The sequence below is a fragment of the Protobothrops mucrosquamatus genome, unplaced genomic scaffold (assembly GCF_001527695.2).
Source record: "Protobothrops mucrosquamatus isolate PMUCROS unplaced genomic scaffold, P.Mucros_1.0 scaffold4279, whole genome shotgun sequence".
NCBI lineage: Eukaryota > Metazoa > Chordata > Lepidosauria > Squamata > Viperidae > Protobothrops > Protobothrops mucrosquamatus.
Genome location: NW_015390195.1, coordinates 37,810 through 48,057, shown reverse-complemented (window position 1 = coordinate 48,057; position 10,248 = coordinate 37,810). Strand labels below are relative to the sequence as shown.

At 41.9% G+C, this 10,248-nt stretch overlaps 1 long non-coding RNA gene across 1 annotated transcript; it reads right to left on the bottom strand.

Moving 5' to 3' along the window:
• Positions 1-3,837: 3,837 nt before the first annotated feature.
• LOC107298787 lies at positions 3,838-5,038 on the bottom strand. The gene is made up of 3 exons (XR_001549163.1): positions 5,015-5,038; positions 4,840-4,926; positions 3,838-4,696 (listed from the first exon to the last, which is right to left on the bottom strand). It is a non-coding gene; the product is annotated as an uncharacterized LOC107298787 (long non-coding RNA).
• Between the last annotated feature and the right edge of the window lie 5,210 nt (positions 5,039-10,248).

Below are 10,248 nucleotides of genomic sequence, written 5' to 3'. Positions count from 1 at the left end.
CTCCAGAGGACTCTCTCACTGTAAGTCCTTGCCTGTGCTGGCTCTTTCCCTCCCCCACTACACTTGGCTAGGCAGGGCTGCGTACCACCTGCCACTCATTAATGTACCACAAGTGGTACATGTACCACTGGTTGAAAAGCCCTGTTATATAGGACTATATTTGTGCTCGGATCTATAACAAGGCCCTCACAATGATCAAGCAATGTGTGATTTGTCGATGTAATAATCCTGTGGAAATTATTAAGTTCCCCTTGGGGAGGCTTGGGGCTGGCCAGGCTCCTGCTAGTTTTTGGGAAGTTGATTTTACTGGGTTGCCATGGACGCTGGGTTTTAGGTACTTGTAAGTTTTTGTGGGTGCTTTCTCTGGATAGAATGAGGCCTTTCCCTGTCATACTAACAAGGCACGTGAGGTGGTTAAGGCCCTCCTGAAGGAAATTATTCCACGTTTTTCCTTCCCATACCAAGGCATTGGCTCTGACGATGGACCCCACTTTATCTCTGACATTACCCAGCAGGTGTCTCAGGCCCTAGGTATTGCTTGGCAGCTTCTTTCGGCCTACAGGCCCCAATCTTCGGCACACGTGGAAAAGGCCTGTTCCCCTTTGAGATCATGTATGGTTGGCCCTTTCTTTACTATTCTTCCTTCTCTCTCTTCTCTTTTTGGAGACAAGGCCCTCAGGGAATATATGCACTCTCTTGCTTGTAATGTTTCTTCCATTTCTCAAGCTGTTCAGGCCCTCCATTATCCAGGATTGGATCATCCACTCCGTCCTTTCCTTCCTGGTGGTTGGGTGCTTGTCACATCCTGGTCTGATTCTGGCCCTTTGGCTGAATGCTGGAAAGGCTCCTTCATTGTTCTTGCTACTCACACAGCAGTTGGGATTCGTACTTGGATTCATCACACCTGCCTTCGCTCTTCTTCCCCACCGCCCAATGCTAAGGACCACTGAGTTGCTTGGACTGTTGCCCCTGGTGCTGAGGCTGACCTTGGGCTGGAGCATTTGTTTCACGGACTATGTTGACCTGAATGCCAGGACATTTTGATCGCTGCAATACTTGTGCCTTCCGGGCTTCTTCTCCGGCTATTTTCTCTCACCAGCTCCCTGCTTACTTGTGTCGCAGATGTTGCTCCTCTCTGCCTTGGTTTCCATCTTGTACTTTGTTTGAATTGTTCATTTCTTTTCTGTTACACTATGTTGTTTTCCTCTTCATACTCTGAGTTTCTCTTTCTTCCTTCTTTCTTCTGTGGAGCTTGCTCTTCCCTTACAGGGGGTGGGTGGGTTATGGAAAGAGTGGTCAAGTTCGTGGTCAGGTTCTGGTCATGGTCAAGGTATGTGACATGACTATGGGGACAGCTGCTGTGGACTGGGATGGGTCAGATTGTACAATCTGACACACCCTCCAAGCATGAACTCTCCTGTTGCTTTGCCATAACCCGTGCCCCCCCCCCACTATATGTTGGCAAGGACGGTTTCTTCTTACCCATGGTTGGGAGAGTCCAAACACTGGACAGGAAAACCCAAAAGCCGCTTCTTGAGTATCCTAACCTGAAAAGATAGCTCTAGGATTTCAGCCAGATGCTCCCCAAAACACTGATGCTGGACCTAAGTTCATGCCTGAAAAGCATAAGGAGCTACAGACATCCTTCCCCATCTTTCCTAGTAACATGGAGGGGCAGAGTAGTTCCCAACACCCATATGCAGAATGCACCGGCTTGGGTTAAACTCTTGAATGTAATGGACTGTTGGATTTCCACCCACATAACCCCAACTGGTACCCATGGATTGGTTATGGAAGCTACACCTCTGGAAGCCTCTATGTTCAGCATGATCATTGTCACAAGGGGCTGGGCACTCCCTGGGTTTGGGGGCAGGAAAGCTGCAGATTGCTCAACTATACAGCACCCTGCAGCAGCTTGCCTTAGTCATTTTACTTCTTCTTCCAGATATAAGTTAGGGATTTATGCACCTTGCATGGTCACATGGAAGGTGAGTACTAGCATGTGGGATGGAGGGCATAAATGTCATCAGACCTTTGGTCTTGACTACAAAAAGGACCCCTCTGCTCTTTGTAGTCTGTTTGCAGCAATAGGACTTATAGCTTATATGTCTGGTGTCAGAGCTTCTATGCCTGAGGGGTTAGAAGGCAAACAAAACGTTTATCTGACTAACCACCCGGATTGGTGGTTCCTTTGTGGTCTGTTTGCCTACAAGTCTTTGCTAGCTTACTGGTCAGGTACATGTACTGTAGGAATGATCTTTTCCTCAGTTTGTATCATCTGACATGATTGGAACTTCCGCATCCACAATCGACGGGACGAAGACCACCTTGAGCATAAAGAACGTATTGAACACCATCCTGTACCTCATGGCCTAGGAAATGCCATTGCATGAGCAATAATCCCAGCTATGGGGGTTGGTTTGAATTGTAAATTTATTATAGAATTAGGTGACTGGACAGGCATTTACACAATTCAATAAGGAACAGGGAGAAATAAGGGAAGTAGTGTTGCAGAATTGCTAAACATTAGATATGGCACTAGCAGCAAAAGGAGCGGTGTGTGATTTGGTCCACTCAGATTTTTTTCACTGATTATCAAGTTAATATTAGTCACACCATCCATCTCATGGAAGGAGGAATCAAGAATCGCCCTAAGGATCTGGAGATTTTCACTGATGCTGTATGGGAGTCTTCAGTAGTATATTCTCATTCGTTACCAGTTGGCTCCCAGGATGGGGATGGTTTAGGGCAGGGCTTTTCAACCGGTGGTACGCGTACCACTTGTGGTACATTAATGAGTGGCAGGTGGTACGCAGCCCTGACTAGCCAAGCTGAAATAGCCCTGAATACTTTAAAAGGTAACCTGCCTCTGAAGCCTTCATAATACCAGAATTTAAAGAGAAAGAAAGACTGTATTAAAAAGCTGAGTGATAGAAAACTCTCACTCAAAAAGAAGAAACAGATTATTCTTCAGTCAGGGGGGGTCTATCAGTCCATTACTAGGGGCTGCTGACTAACCTATTAGTCAGGTAACATGAAGCATGCCGAGAAAATATATTTGGTGTCACGTCATCAGATGGAGCAGTTACAAGACAGGACTCCTACGATAGGGACTACTGCACCTAGCCAGTTGGATGGTGACATGTGGTCCATTCTTCAGAGATTGGATCTAAGTGAGGACATCAAGATAAAGCTCTACAATTCGGTTCTGCAGTGGTTTCTAAGGCTGTTCAGACAAAATGAGTCTCAGAAGGACACTCTGAATCTTATTCATCTCCCAGAAGACTTTAGACAGCTCCCCGCGTTACTGGAACCATCTCTGCATCCCCCACCGTATGACCCAACAAAACAGGAGATATTAGATGGGGTGAGCACATGTTACAAGAAAAATGCTGAACTTTTGTTGAACAAAAATGAGACAGCATCGGGACATCTTGGACTGGGATGAACATGGTATGGTTTTATACAAGGAGACCCCAGTTCTTGGAACTAACATTGTAGACCTAGTCAAAGGGGCTTCTCAACACCGAGCACATACTGTGAAACACTATCCTAAAGGCTGGAACGCATTTATGAGTGCTATGGCAGAGATGAATGTTCCAACAGTATTGCTGGGGTCTAACTCTGTTAAAGAGCAACGAGAAAAGCTGAAAGAGGCTGGGAGTTTTAAGGTTGTAAGTGTTACTAAACCTCCCTCTGTTACATCTGCACCTGTTGAGATGCCTATAGTATGTCAACTCCTAAAACTGTTCTAAAGTTTGGTGACTGGCTCCAATTGTAAATGAATAAAAACACTGTAAAATAGGCAATGAGTTTAACGTTTTGTGTTTATTTTATAACAGGCCATACATGTTTGCATACATTGATAACTGCTACATGTTCCAGGACTCCTTCCCTGCATCATATTTACTACAAAATGCTTCACCATTTGATCATTTTTGACATCGTTTTCAGAGTACAGCTTTAAAACATCTTCGTAAAGTAACCATTTAAAACACTTAAGTAGAAAAAACACACAGTGCTGGCTGCAGGTTATTGCCTGGGGATGTTGCAGTTGAAGTGGATGAAATGTGTACTTCTTAGCTTGCGGCTCTAAAAACTTCACAATGTCACTGGGAAAGGCGGTGTTATCCTAACGTGGTCACCCACCTTGAGACTTTTTAACTTTCTGGTAGATTTTAGGATTTTTCCATACAGTCTTGTCCACACATCTCTTTTGTTAGATAGATTTACGGTATTTGGAGCAGCCTGGATGCTGCGATGGTAAGTGCTATTGTAGCCCTGAAGGAGAGGTGATAAAATATCTACATAACTGTATTTTTAGCTGTAAAATATCTCCAGAGTTTATTTTTCAGAGTGCGATTAAACCTCTCTATAACAGCCACTTTACTCTCACTATGTGTGACAAAATGGTGTATGCCATAACGTGTTAAAAGCTTCTTCAGAGGCTTATTTAAGAACTCTTTCCCTGCATCTGTCTGTAACTTTCTGGGTGCTCACCCTGTTTTTAATTCACAGGGCAGACAAAAGGGCCTCTATGATGGCTTCAGAGCATCATCGTTATCATCATCAGTAAGTATGCTGCAAATACACTTTGTAGGGTACAGATCACTGCCAAAGACATCTGTAGATTCCTCATCACTTGAGATATATCTTAAAAATGATACATCCATGTCACAGTTATATCCAGAACAGTCTGCATAAATATAAAAACATAACCTATTACTGTACTGCAGCCACCAGCAAGTATTTTACTGCTTAATATATAAAATTATCAACATTACCATAATCTTTATTATTAGTAGGTAAAGTAAAAAACATGATGTATTCCTAGATTACCTCCACAGGGGTCTGCAGACTCTTCATCACTTGAGATGTATTTTATTAAGAAGGGATTGATGTTAGGGCCATAGCCCGGAACAGGACCTGTAAAATGTATTAAATCATTACCTATCACTGGGCTATCAGCATCATCATGTATTTACTGCTGAATGCATAAAAAAAGTTTACTTACTCCTACCAGTTCCTTGGACAGGAGATAAAGACCATCTCTTCACCATTTCACAGGCTGTCTGGTAAGTATTGTCGAGTCCATCCGCATCTCCCCATTGCCCATCATGTACATTACAACAAGGTAGGCAGCATCCAAACAAAATAGGTCTGAAGTAACTCAATTCTTTATCATAAATAAAACAACATGCTTTACTGCAATCTGTCAAAAGAGGTCTTGACTTGCCCCATGATGTAGAAAGGTTAGCATCTCCTTTATTAAGCCCTTCTGAGGGATCCATGTTATTATTAAATGGTGGCTAGGCTTTAAACGGCTGAAATTCACGACCGCCTGCAGAGTCTCCTTTTATCAGACCGTGAAAACCAGGACACACCTGAGACAAGCCCAAACATGCACTGAGCACACCTGTCACATACACGGCTACACGCTTCATGAGCATGCATGCTAACACACCTCTACAGCGCTTGCTCAGAATGCTATCCTGGGGCAAGCCCAAACATGACCTGTGCACAGTTGTGATAAACACACATGCACATAAGGCACACAGCCCTGCTCTGACACGTATTTATGTCATTTTACGTTTAGCTCCTAGCACCTCAAACCCCTCCCAATAGTCTTTTTTTCTTGTTAAGGGCCTCTTTGGCTGCAGCTGTATTTGATGATTTACTGTGAGCTAGTGTGACAGCACAGTCACATTCCCTCCCCCTCCCCCCTCCCCCCCTTAATTTATTTTCCTGCCTTTTAATGCTATACCTGAAGCCTTTTGGAAAAGCAAAACACAAAAAGGCTTTTTGCAAAATAGGATTTATTTTTACATCTATTCAGTGTAAAACACCCTAGAAAAGAAGAGGAGACAAGGCTCAAATTCCTTGCATTACAACAGCAACCAAGGGCCAGGGTTGCTTAGTTTGTTTTGGTATTGCTTAAAAGCCTTCCTGGACTGTATAAACAAGCCGGCAGTTTTGGGTCACATATGGCTCATGCCAGCTGCTGCTCAATCAAAAACACTTCTGGGTTTTGTATTGGGGACATGTGCTCAGGCTGTCATTCATTTTGATTCAGCCAATGGGAAGCCCTTCTGAGGCAGAGCAACAGCATCATAGGTGGCTGCTGTCAATCACCACCCCTGCAGATATGGGCCAATGAGAAATACTTCAGGTGAATAATCAATATGTGGCAATACTTCTGGGTAAAAGGGCTTGTGGGACAGGGAGGGGTGGAGTGGAATGATGTCACAGTACTTCCAGTGAAAGGGATTGTGGGACAGGGAGGCTGGAGGGGAGTGACATCACAGTGAAGGGACTTTATTGTGCTTATGATTTTATTATGCTTAAGCTTGATATAAAGTAATCATTTTATATTGATATTAGTAGTGTTATTTTGTAGCCATCTTATATAAAGTAATCATTTTATATTGATATTAGTAGTGTTAGTTTGTAGCCATCTTATATAAAGTAATCATTTTATATTGATATTAGTAGTGTTAGTTTGTAGCTATTTTATATAAATTTCCTTACATGCAAGCAGCCTTATAGATAGAAGCAAGTGTTTCATGTATATTGAAAAAGCAAATGTCCCATGTCAAATATACAGGAGATTGCTCAGGAGATTGCTTACATGAAAGGAGCAAGGAGGGGTTCAGTGGTCCAGGAGATAGGGAGGGGGAAGGTGAGTTAGCCTGGATTGATGTATATGAGTCATCATTATGGAATTTGTTTTTCGGTGCTTCCTTGCTCCTGGTACAGAGACTTGAATCTCTTTGCTCTGAAAAGGTATAAAAAGTGGAAGAAGTGTCTTCTGGGTGTGCCTTCATCCCTCTAAGCAGCCACAAAGAGGGAGAAGGTTACCCAACTCTGTCTTGGCCAAAATAAAGTTGTTTTCTTTGCTGAAACCTCAGCTCAGGAGTTTCTTTTGGCTCTTTGAAATTTTTGAGTAGCGCAGAGAAGTTTGTGAGGCTGAGTGGAAAACCTTACAACAGTCCTCCTGGGGGGGGGGAATGCAGAATCACTAAGGGGTGGAGTTAAAGCTGCACTAAAAATGGTATGTACTACATACTACTTCCATCCCCTCCCATCATGCAGAACCTGATGATGGCTGTCTGTCTGTATTAATGTTGGTCCTGCTAGTTTCCTCATTTTCAATGTATGTCAACCTATACGACAGTAAAATCACTACAAGAACAAATGTGATAAGCTACAAAATTATAGTGGTAAAGATAGTGTTTCCTCTGGCATTTAGTCCTGTAACTGATGAAGATTCCAATGCCAAATTGGGCCCCAGTGATACAGCCTTGAAGCTTCCATCAGTGTCCACAAATTTGCAATCCTACAATGAAAAGCCAATGTAAAGATCCAGCTTTGCTGGCTTCTCCTTCTGCTTAGCCCAACTTATCTACTACTTTAAATTTGAACATCCTTAATGGAGCAACGGGAAGTGATTTCCCTGGAGAATTTACATTCCTGGGATCTAGAACACGTAACTATATTGTTGTATCTAAAATACTTAATTTAATAATCTAATTTCAGGTAACAATGACCATCCCAGACAGTGATAATCTCCCATTATTTTTAACTTTAATGTTTCTTGAAACATACACGCATCTTAACAAAACTTATCAAGTCAATTTAGGAGGGTGAAGGGTGGCAGGAGAGCTAAATGGACAGCATGTCCAAGTAAAGGCATCACTCAATTGTTGCATTCCAACCAGCTTCAGCAAATTTGTTTGAACGTAAGGAGTTTAACAAGAATAACAAGCTAGCTGATGGGGGGGTCTTAAATGAGCAGGAAAGTAGGAATGTACCCTTTGAGGGGCTTCCAGTTTCGATCGCAGTGTCGGCAGACGTTCGGAGGGAGCGCTCTCTCTGCCGTCCAGTTTTCCTTCGTCGGGAGACCCTGAAAAGAGTCGAAAGTCGCCCTGGAGGGGCGACGACCGTGAGGAGGACCCTCGACAGATCGCGGAAGGGCGGCAGCTCTTCTGTTTGATCCGAGGCAGCTCCTTTGGACCGACGGAGAAAAGATCGGCCATTAACATGGACGATCACTAAGCCGTACCAGCCGAAAGCCAAAATCACCAAGCACAACGAAAGCACCGCGGAGGAATTGGGTGAGACCCTACCTTACCTTTCTTCTATCCCAACTACCTACCTGTAAAAGCCTCTTGAAACTTCTTCCCCCTTTTAACATCGTGGCGTCTGCTTACTTTGGGAAAATAAAGCTTTGAAAAGATAAGAAAAGAACAACTAAACTAAACAACTGAATAACCGGACTTGCACCTTTTGGATATTTGGGGTCCCAAAAAGTTCCCATTTCTACAGGGACCTATCACTTTATTCACTTGTTAACTTGGGGAAAAATTTTTTTAAATCAGATAAAAGCCTAATGTGAGTTTGGAAAAAGACTTTACATGCTAGCAGGGACATCTTGTGGCGAAGCCTGGAATAGCAAGTGAATTTTTTTGACTGTGAGAACTGCTTATTGCCTAGATTTGTCCTTGGTACTATCTAAAAAAGATAAGAATTTGAATCAGCTGGGTGGTGAAAACAACTTCTAGGAATAGTGGAGGTGGACACTCACTGACTCTTATTAAAAATAGTCTCCACTAAAGGACTATCTGTAAACACCATAGAAATGGAGGAATACTACCCACAACTTAACTATAAACTTATACTAGAAAAAATCATTGAAGCTACTGAGCTAATGAATTCCAGACTGAAAGACAAAGGTGCCACATTAAATTTACAAAATGAAGCCCAGATTCCAGCGGATGAACCTACAACCCAAAAAGCAACAGAAGAGGACCAAATTAATATCAAAGAGGATTTTATAGAACAAAAAGGACAAGCTACTGAGAACTTTGACAGTCAAACTCTGATTTCAATTAAAGAATCTGCAATTCAAAAAGCAACAGAAACCAAAGAAAGCAACACTAAGATGGAACAAGTACAACACATCGAGAATCTAGATAACCTAGACAATCCAACAACAATTACAACATTGGACATGACTTTTTACTCAAGCCTTATGAAACTGGAAGAAGAAGAAGACCAGACTGAACTGACAACAAATATTCTAAACCAAACATGGAGATTTGAACTATTAGGGCAACAGTTCAATGATGATAAAGGGGCCAGTTCCTTTGAAAAATTGATAATTGGATGGTCTCCCTTGATTCAAATAACAAGTGTAGGAATGAAGGGAGAGCCACTTGAGGATCTAGAGGCACTGGTATGGAAGCCGGTTTGGCAAAAAAAGAAAGCTAGAGTTAGACTTAAAAAAAAATGGGATTTTGTCTTTTTGGCTTATAACAGAAGAGCCTAAAATCCTATTTAATGGGATAAGGAGACTCTAAAAGATATTAATTGATTTAATATTTAGGACTTAGATTTATAAGGGAAATGAAAATTAGTTATTAGAATATAGTTTTGAATTATAATATGGAAGTTGGATTGAGACAATAAAGGATATTTTATTAGTAAGTGACGAGGTACTAGGATGAGAAATAGAATATATTTGTGAAATAAAGTAAGAATGTATTTAAGTAAACAATATGTGTATTTTAGATATGACAACTATTCTGTAATGAAATAAGGGAAATTTGGGTTACCCGAAATCTGAATATTACGAATACTAAAGGCTAAATTGGAATACTGTTATTGAAATTGGGTAAAAATTAAAAACAGGACACGGATATGTATAACTTAAAATATATTGATGTGTTTTAATTGATTGAGCTATAATTAGAAATGTATTAATTTGAATGTGATATAATAATCAAGGGAAAGAGAGGAAATCTTTGATGATGTAACCTGAGACATGTATGAAAGAGCTTGTTATTGGACTATTGATTGCCCAATCACCATGCTGCTTCCTAAACACTTGGATGTAAAACTGAAAATTAATAAAACTTGTTTATAAAAAAAAAGGAATGTACCCTTTGGGGACAAAAATCTAAACCAGGGTTTGATCATGAAGGTACACAAGAAAAAAAAGCTATTTCTATAGTTATGCCCAATACAGCAGGGCTTTTCAACCAGTGGTACAGAGAGGGCGCGCAATCTGGGAGTCCTCCTGGATCCACGGCTGACACTGGAAGATCATTTGTCGGCCGTGACCAGGGGGGCGTTTTATCAGGTGCGCCTGATTTACCAGTTGCGCCCCTTTCTGGACCGGGACGCTTTGCGCACAGTCACTCAGGCTCTCGTCACCTCTCGCCTGGACTACTGTAACGCTCTTTACAT